The sequence below is a fragment of the Chelonoidis abingdonii genome, chromosome 16 (genome assembly GCF_003597395.2).
Source record: "Chelonoidis abingdonii isolate Lonesome George chromosome 16, CheloAbing_2.0, whole genome shotgun sequence".
Taxonomy (NCBI): domain Eukaryota; kingdom Metazoa; phylum Chordata; order Testudines; family Testudinidae; genus Chelonoidis; species Chelonoidis abingdonii.
This window is the reverse complement of record NC_133784.1, coordinates 18,567,739-18,577,483: the sequence shown is the minus strand read 5'-3', so window position 1 is coordinate 18,577,483 and position 9,745 is coordinate 18,567,739. Positions and strand designations below refer to the sequence as shown.

At 51.3% G+C, this 9,745-nt stretch overlaps 1 pseudogene; it reads left to right on the top strand.

Moving 5' to 3' along the window:
* Positions 1 to 7,913: 7,913 nt before the first annotated feature.
* LOC142047854 (uncharacterized) overlaps positions 7,914 to 9,745 on the top strand; it is a 31,313-nt pseudogene continuing 29,481 nt past the window's right edge.

The following is a 9,745-nucleotide window of genomic DNA, read 5'->3' as shown; positions in this document are numbered from 1 at the left end:
ATCTGATTAAAAAATTGACTGCCCCTGGTGAAGGCAATGGCTTGACACCCGCTGAGGTGTCCTACACAGGTATCAAGTACTACCAACTGGCTGCTTTTACATAGTTTTAATCAGGGCAATAAGATTGATATAAATCCCTGTAAATCATTTCTCAGCCCGATCCTCACCACATTCCTAGAGCCTTGGCCACCATTGGACGTTTCATTTGCCACCTCATTTCACACAGCAGATGTGTGCCATACCTGCCCCCCCCCAAGATGAGAGGCCTTGCATGATGGAGTGTGGCCCACAAACTTGGACCAAGGCTCCTTGGTCTGGCTGTTTCACCTGGGCTAGGCCAGCCCAAACATGCTGATTATTTGCCAGAGTTTCAGCCCTTGGAACACTGTGCTTTCAGGAGCGTGATCCAGGCCTCCCTGTGTACAGGGCCCGTTCAGTGTACTTAGTGAGTTACACTAATGTCCCTTATTAGCATGATCTCCTGTGCAGTACTCCTGGCTGTCCTCTTGGCAATGCAGGCATCGTTGTGGTTTCTTCCAGAATAACAAGAAAAAAGAGTCCGCGCCACGTGCCCCTCAATGCTCGCCACAAAGTCCCAAAAGCAGGAGCTCCAGTTGCACATTCCACCTGCAGGACAACCAGGAACCAGAGCTGTCAGTGGTAAGCTGGGGGTGGGGGTGCAAGGTGTGACGCTGGTTGCCAGCGCCTGCTTTAATACATGTCTGCTTCGCTGACTGACTGACCTGCCCAGCCTAGGAGGCCTGGTCTAGGCATATTTGCTCTGAACCAGCACAACCCAAGCAATCTGCAGCTCATGTGAGGAGTGCAGGCTATGCACACAACTACTGTGGGTGCACTTGCTCTGGCAAGGCTAGCTGCTGTTGCCACAGCACATCCTTCTGTTCCATCATGTGCTGGTGTAAAGGGACTTGTCCCTTATAATGATTCATGAATATCCAGGATTGAAAGACTATGCGAGTCCATCTAGTCCAACCCTGCTCAACGCAGGACCAATCCCCAGACAGATTTTTTGCCCAGATCCCTAAATGGGCCTCCTCAAGGATGACTCACAACCCTGGGTTAGCAGCAATGTTCAAACCACTTGAGCTCTCCCTCCCCGGTGGGGGTGTTTTGTTCTAGCCCCAGTACCAAAAAAGGGAGGTCATGGGAACCAGGACCCTGAGACTGAGGCTACTCTACACTACCCCGGTTTCGGCACGTTCAAAATCGATTGTTCGGTTCGATATATCGCGTCTGGTCAGAACGGGATATATCGAACCCAGACGAAGCTTAGATCGATTCGGAACTCCACCAAACAAACGGAGTTCCGGATTCGACAATGGCGACCGCGCATCGATCCCGCGCGGTGAAGACGGGTTGAGTAATCGATTTTAGATAATGTCGATTTCAGCTACGCTATCTCGAGCTGAAATGCGTATCTAAAATCGATTTGCGCGAGTCTAGCGGGCCTGACCAGTCCAGGCAAATGGGAAGAGGCCAGTGCTCCAGGTCAGCTAAGTGACAGCGGGCCAAGCTATCATGGGGTCCAGGAGGCCAGGGGGGGTCCCAGTCCCCTGTTGAGCTGGAATTAGCTGGTTAAGCAGAGTGGGCTGAGCTAAGAGGAGCAGGGACCCAAAGCTGAGCTGGGACAGCTGTGCCAATCCAGAGAGGCCAGAAAGCAGCCCGGCAGACCTGCCCTGGGGCTGAGCTGCAGCAAACCAGAGCGGGGCCAAGAAAAGCAGCCCAGGGAGCTGGAGGCAGACGCAGCAGTCAGGCTTGAGGCAGATTGGTGGAGCTGGGACTGGACAGTCTGGAGCCGGGTGTGGGGAGGAGCTGGGGAGAAGCGAGGGGGACCTGGGCAGTGGGCCCCAGCAACAGGAGATGCTCGGCCAAGAGGCTCTGCAGGCCATCCTTGAAGAGGCTTGTACCCGATAGGTGGGAGTGGAATGCTAAGAAACGAACGGGTCCCTGCCAACCTAGAGCTGAGGCCACCTCCAGGCATATCCAACACACAGCATCCCTGCAGCAAGCCAAGCCTGAGAAGGCCCCTTGGGACCTACCAAGGAACAGACTGTGAACTGCCTGACTCTTCATAAAGGGAGACAACCATTTGTGAAAGGTTCCCGCCACAGAGCAGGGTGATGTTTCCCTTAACCTTCCCATTTTCCTTATTCTTTTAAACTATTGCTGATTTAAGTAAACTGTATTTCTTTAAATCTATGTAGTGATCAGTGGTCAGGAAGTGTCCCAGTGCGGAGAAAGTACCCCAGAGTGGGACACCCTAGCTGTCCACAGCAAGTTGGGTAAGATGCCCCCCCGCCCCAGGAATCCTGGCTAGCCTGTTGGGGTTACGAGGACTCTGCCAGACAGAAGAGTGCATGGGGAAATCCTTGGGGCAGGGAGCCTCTTGGGTAAAAGGAAATAGAGAGAGGACTCAGATCCTTCACTCGCCCATTTACAGTGCAGACACCAGAAAAGTTCCCACAGTAGAGGGACCATTTCCCATTTACACTGGTGTCAGCAGCAGGTGTGTCTAGCTGCACTAGCATAAAGAACATGCTCATAGTGGCTGAAGTCCAGCACAGAACAGGATGGCTAGAATCTTCCCCTTCCGCAATGCCATAGCCAGCTGTTCATCTCTGCAGACAAGGAAGTATCCTCCTGGCTAGCTGGAGATTGTGGTACTGCTGCCCAGTGGGCAGGTTACTGTGTGACGAAGTGGGACGTCAACATTTTCTCTGAATATGTGGGTGCTTTTCTACCCCATGGGAGAAGGGGTGTGATTGTTGCAGAGCCTTAGAGGGCAGTGTGATGCTGTCTGACAGAAATGGCTGACACTCTGTCTCTGCAGCTAATAACCTGGGCCCTCCTATACAAAGGTGCCAGCTTGAAGTGTTGGAGAACAAGAGATATACTCTGGGGCCGAAAGAGGAAATGCCAGAGGAGGGGGGCTGAAATTGCAGTTTGGGGTGGCTGGGACATGGAGTGAGTGCAGACATGGGGTCTGGCTCACTGCCCCACCAAATGGACCCACCTGAGGAGTCGTACTCTGTACTACCAGCCTGTTTTAGACATGTTCCTGTCATCTAATAACCTCTGTTTTACTGGCTGGCTAGTACGTCTCTCTGTGAAGTTGGGTGCAGACCCTCTCAGCTTCCTCAGAACCTCATGGTGGACGCCCTGTGGGAATGCATGAAGGGCAGAGGATGGCTGAGTGCTCCAAGGTCAGATCCAGGAAGGTGAAGCCGTGTGATGTGCTTGCCCTGCGACAGTCCTGCTCACAGAGTGAAGACTTCAACCAGAGTCCTGACTGCTTTAGGAGCAGTTCCAGAGCATCGCCCGGGGATCCATGACAATCTGGCATACTGAAGATCATGGTCTCTACATCTGCTCACAGGAGCGGGAGCTACTGACCAGAGAGAGGAGGGCTTCTGACTGCAACCCACATCCAGAAGAAGTGGAGCATAGGGCCAGGTTCCTGAAGTGCCCAACACCAGCTCAGGGGTTGGGCCCTGCTGAATGGCTAACTAGGTGCCTGAGGAGAGCCGTGGGGAACATCAGTGAAGCATTTTTGTCAAAACACTGATCTCTGTGAATGCCTCATGGGAAAGGGTTCCTTGGGCTTTGACACGCACTGCAACTTGGAAAATCTGAGTCCTGTCATTTTGGCTCTTGAAACCAGAAAATCCATTTTTCTGGTTCAAAATCAGGGCTGGCTCCCGGCACCAGCCAACCAAGCACGTGCTTGGGGCAGCACCTTTGGGCGGGGTGGCGCTCGGGTTTTTTGTTTGTTTTTGTTTTGGTGGCAAACATACACTTGAAGGACAGTCCTGCTTCAAACTCCTCCCCTGAGATAAAGTCAAGCAACCAGTTGGGAGGGTTGAGGGAGTTACGGGGGAAAGATATAAGAAATACTAAAAGTCAAAGACATGCCTGTCCCTGAGCAAAGCACAACCTCACTCCTTACCCCCCTACCCTGCCACAGGGATACAAAAGAGGTAGTACCAAAGCCCCCTGATCCAAGACCCTCCAAAATGGAACATGACCATACATTTTAAGGGGTGGGACCAAGGGTATGCATTACAGGTATAATTATGCCCCCTAAGGAAGGGGAAACTGGAACTGGAACACTGGGAAAAGGCTCTGCCAGCATCAGAGCTATGGATATGCTTGCTTGATTTAGCCTCAATAAACATCGCATTGCCTGCACTTCAGACTTCTGGTCTACTTTCTGTCTGCGTAACAAGAACCAGGAGAGGGGTGAAGGGAAAGCCCTTAACACCCTGTGCACTAAGGGCCTGCTCTTACACCTAGGGAGGTCAGTGGGAGCTGACTTTAGAGGGCTTTGGAGAAGGCTTAAAACAACCTAATTCTTTGTGCTTAAAACTCCTTGGAGCAGAGCCCATCTCTTTTGCTCTATGTTTGGACAGTGCCTAGCACAGCGGAGTCCTGCTCCATATGCGGGGCTCCTGGCGCTACTGCAGTCCAAATCAGTGATTAATAATAACACCTTTGGACAAAATCTGTGTGCATTTTGCCCCTCCTTTGTGCAACCCCCTGGTCAGTGTCTGCTCCATGTACTCCTGAACAGGCTGAGGAGACATGGCTGCCTGTGCTAACAAGGACTACACTCAAGGACCCAGGAGGTCCCTTCCAGTCCTACATCCCAGAGTCATGCCTATGTGCTGTGGGGCAGGGGCTGGCATCTTCTTTGTGTGCACACAGCCTAGAGCCCTGTTTTTCAGTTACACCCTCGAGCACTGGCAGAATGGAAATGATGCTCTCAGTATGTTCAAATCTTCATGGGTAAATAGCTCTAGCTGTCACGCTGTGTCTGCCACCTTCCTGCCAGGAGAGGTGGGGATGAAGGAGGCTGCAGACCTCCCGCTACAGGGCACGTGTGTTTGAAGGGCTTTGGCCTCTGTGCTGACAGTGGTCCATTCCAAGAGTCAGAGAGTGTTGGCTCCTCCAAGACCCTCCATGTTACAGCCATGTCCACATTATCAGATCTACTCTGGGCCATCAGACGCTGCCCGCCTTCTCCCTGTGATGCAAGTTGGCGCCAACCACAAGGTGATCGCTGCTTGCTGCCATTCCTAGCAAAACTTCACCACCAAAATTCCTAAACCAAGGCAGTTTTCATTTACACATGGTTAAAAGAAGAGATGCACAAGCAAACCTCAACTGCTGTTGATGCTCCAGTTGTAAGGTCTGAGGCCTCTTTCTGCAGTAAAAGCTGCAGCCATGAGCTGTTACATAGATTCACATCCTTACATTCTGTCTATTGCACCAAAACGATGTAATATTGGGCTGTTAAGAAGGTGCTCCTGTCCTAAGAGTACCCACCATCACCAGATAAAGAAACAGATCTTAAGATGTTTAAAGAAAACTTTATTTGATAGTAGTCTGTCTGGCAAGAAACCACTTATCAACAGCTGTGATTGTAAAATATATACTTCTATTGTCTTGCCTTTATGGTCCCTGCTTCTCTATTTTTTATCTGTATGGCTTCTGTCTGGTTCTTTAATGGTTTCTGTCTGATGCAGAACTAATTTTGCAAGATTTAAATCAACTCAGGTGCTGGGGTATGATTGGTTAAATAATTGTTTCGTAATGGATGAAAAATACTGTTTTGTAGTACTTTAGTTTAAAATGATTAGTTAAGGCATAGCTAAGTAGGACCCAAGTTTTAACTATTTCAACTGGGATCTAAAAGGAAGTTTTTGGGAACCTAACTCCAGGACACAGCTCAAGATCAGAGCTGCCAGACCTCAACACACTGCCAACCATATAATGCAAAAGCTACCTGACCCTGATCGGCCACCAAGAAAAGTTCATCTGCCTTATTGGGAGTGGTGAGCATTGTATGCCTAGTGTGTGCATTCTGTTTTGGTAACTTAATAAGTAAAGGTTAAGGATATTACTGTGTATGGCTTTTTCACTGGTAAAAGGCCCTGCAGAGCCGTAAAGCCCAGAGCCCACTGGGAATGAATGTTAGTCCGGAGCCCACAGAGGGGTAAAGTTGGGTCCCTCACGTACTGAGTACCCAAAAGATGGGGGGCGGGGGAGATCACTAAATAGTGTGGGGTAACAGAGTGGAGCTGGACAGCTGCTTTTCTTTCCACAGCACCCCCTACAACAGATTCTCATCTCCTTTTCCATGAAAAAGTACTGAGCATGGTGGCATTGGGGATGGTAGCTTACAAAGAACAGGGAGGTGCTGGGACAGCTGTATTGTGTGAATTTTTGACTCTTAAGTTATCTTGTGGGAAGGACCTTGGAAATGAGATAAAGAAAGCAGCAGCCACTAATGACTATATGGCCTAGTGGAGAAGTTCTCATTTTTGCTGGGACCTCCTTTGAAAATATTTCAGGCTTTGAAGACCCTCACCCTGAAAAAGTGACATGCCCCCTCTCCTCCACATACCATGCTACCCATACTTCTGCGCTGTTGCTGGTGGAGCTGCCTTCAGAGGTGGGCAGCCAGAGAGTAGTGGTTGCTGGCTAGGTGCCCAGCTCTGAAGGCAGCTCCACCCCCAGCAGCACAGAAGTAAGGGTGGCAGTACCATATACCATGCCCACTTACAATAAGCTTGCCCCCACCCCTTTTGGGTTGGAACCTAGGTTTCCTGTAAGCTGCGTGGCAATGCAGCAGGCTATTTAAGGTCATGCAGGTCCCCCAGCATGTCACGGCCCAGCCTCCTGTTGAGCTGCTGAGGAGAGGAGCCCCTTTGCCCAGGCCAGGCCCACCAGAGGTGCCATGACTGGGGCTAGAAGCCATTGGCCAGAGAGAGGGGCCCTTCCTCTGGCCCGGCCTAGCCCAACCCCGCCAGAGCTGCCATGGCAGGGAGAGGTCCCCCCCCCCAGCCCAGGTGCTGCTGCAGGGAGAGAGAGCTGGGAGGAGTCCTCTTTCCCCACTGTAGCCCAGGCCAGCCTGTACCCCAAACCCTCCATCTTGGGCCCCACCACAGAGCCCACACCCACACACCGCAACCCTCTGCCCCAGCCCTGAGCCTCTTCCCACACCCCACTCTCCTCATTCCTGACCCCACCCCACAGCCTACACTCCCCAGCCAGAGCCTGCACCCAGCTGTACCCCAACCCTCTGCCCCAGCCTGAGCCAGGGCCCTCACCAACCCACACCCCAACATTCTGCCCCAGCCCTGAGCTGCCTCCCAGACTCCAAACCCCTTGACCCACATCACCTCCGTATTGGTGAACATATAAAAATTCATTCCACACACAAGTGGGAAAAATTAGAGGGAACCGGACCCACAGTTTGAGCAATACTGGATGGAATTGTCAATCTGGGCCTTCCTGCATTAAAACTGCTCCTACACCACGCTCAGATGCATCTGTGGTTACCATGAAGAGTTGGTTGAAATTCAGAGCCCTTAGTATCGGGTCAGAAGTAAGCTGATTAAAGGCTTTCTGACACTTCTCAGTCCACTGAACTGTATTTGGCTGTTTTTTCCTGATTAGGTTTGTCAGTGGGGTGGCAGTAGTGCCACTAGTAGTGTGGCACAAATCATCTGTAATACCTGGCCAAAGCCAACAATGATTGGACCTGTTTCTTTGACTTAGGGACAGGCCAGTTTTGAATAGCATTCACTTTAGCCTGTAGGGTGTTGATAGTTCCTTGACCCACCTGGTGTCCAAGGTACCCTGTTTAGGCCTATTTGACACTTCTTGGCCTTCATAGTTAACCCTGCCTCCCTTATGTGCTGGAAGACAGCTTGCACGTATTTCAGGTGTTCTGCCCATGAATCTGACAACCACAGGAGCCATTGCCAGAAAGATCCAAAGGGAATGTTTCCTGGAGTTGTGCACAGTCAGATGCCTGTGAGAGACAGCTCAGGCCAGAGAAAAACTTCAGTAGCCACTCAGACCTTATCAGATATGAGAGAATCAACATGGGAGAGACACTCTACATATGCTCTGAGTGCGGGAAAAGCTTCAAATGCAGATCAAACCTTATCACCCATTGGAGAAACCACACTGGTGAGACACCCTACGTGTGCTCTTTGTGCAGGAAAAGCTTGAACAGGCAACCATGAGCATACATCGGAAACTCCACACAGGTGAGCCCCCCCCACCCCACATACACGTGCTGTGAGTGCGGGAAAATCTTCAGACAGATATCAGACCTTATCATGCAGAAGAGAATCCACACAGGAGAGAGACCCTATACATGCACTGAGTGTGAGAGAAGCTTCAGTGATAGCTCAACCCCCATTAGACAACAGAGAATTCGCACTGGTGAGAGACCATACACAATGTGCTAAGTGTGGGAAAAGCTTCAATCAGTGCTCATCCCTTAACAAACATCAGAGACTCCACATAGGAACTTCTCCCTATACCCTGTGTGTGTGCTGAGGTGTGCGAGGCAGTGTGACTCCCCAGCACGCACACTCTGCAGCACACGTAGCCCAGTGAGGTAGTAGTGGCCAGCAGGAACAGGGTATGCAACCATAGCAAACCTACAGGCAGGAAGAGTAGGAGAGCTGAGCTGACACAAACCTGAGAGGGGCTGATTGTTTTCCCACCCAACTCAACACTTGTAGCCAGATTTGGGTCATGTTGCATGGCTCTATCACAGTCCTTCTACCCCACCCCTGCTGCCAATCCCTGCCCCTGCCTCCAAACCTTGGTCCTCCCCAACACACACCATCTGCCTCTCCTCCCCCATTCTCCTATTGCTCACAAACAAAGCCTCATTGAGGCTACATCAGGTGCCTAATTTCACACTCTCCCATCACTGATGTGGGTGCAGAGAGATGCCAGACCCAGGCACTGGGTGCCCCCAGTTCCTTGGTACCCAATGACTGTGAGTGCTGCAAACTGCAATCTGGGGCTTAGATACAGGGCTCTATGTACTTGCTTTCTGGAGAGAGACTGGATCAAATTGATGCCCCACCCTGACCCTGGATCTGCTGTGGGGGTTGTGGAGGCTGCAGTGGAGGGTCACTTTATGTCCATCTCCCCAGTAATGATGAAACCCCTGAGCCAGTGAACCCCTGAGGACAACATGATACTTCCAAACTCCAGTTAACTCCAGCTGATCTGCTAACTACGTGAGCTAAGAAGGAGTTTCTTTCCTGTGCTGGGAGTACCTGACTCAGCCAAAGCAGTTAGTTGGTGAAGGTGTTTTCCCTTTTAATCCCAGCTGCCCCAGGGCTTGCCCCAGAGCCCAGACACACCATGTTACATGGTACTTATTCATTGTGAGGCAGTGTTGTGTGATCTGTGTTCCCCTCTAAGATGTGCAGTTGCATGGCCACCCAGGAGTGAATCAAGGACCGTGCACTTCCTCAGCAGAGTTTTGCACATCTAGCAGCATGTGTTCAGGTGTCCCCCCCACACACACACATTACTTTGTAGCCATGTTGCTCTTGTCCTCTGCCTTGGAGCCCCTGGCCAGCCGCTCCTGGGACTCTCCTGCTGGCTGTGCAGAGTGGGGGTGTGGCGAACTGGGAATGTTCTTAATGTTTTCTCTGAATACTGTGTTGGTGCCTCAGTGTCCCCTGTGCAGTTCTTAAGTATCTAGGTGGTGGAATAAGGGTGTGTGATTGCTGCAGAGCAAAGGGCCAGTGCACCTAAATGCTTGGCACTCTGTCTCCTAGCAACTGATGGCCTGGGCCTCTCCTCTGCAAAGGTGCCAATTGAAGTTGTTGGAGACAAAGAGATTAGATGACCTCCTGGCCTGGGAAAGGAGCTGAGCAGAGAGGAGGGGCTGGAGGGGGTT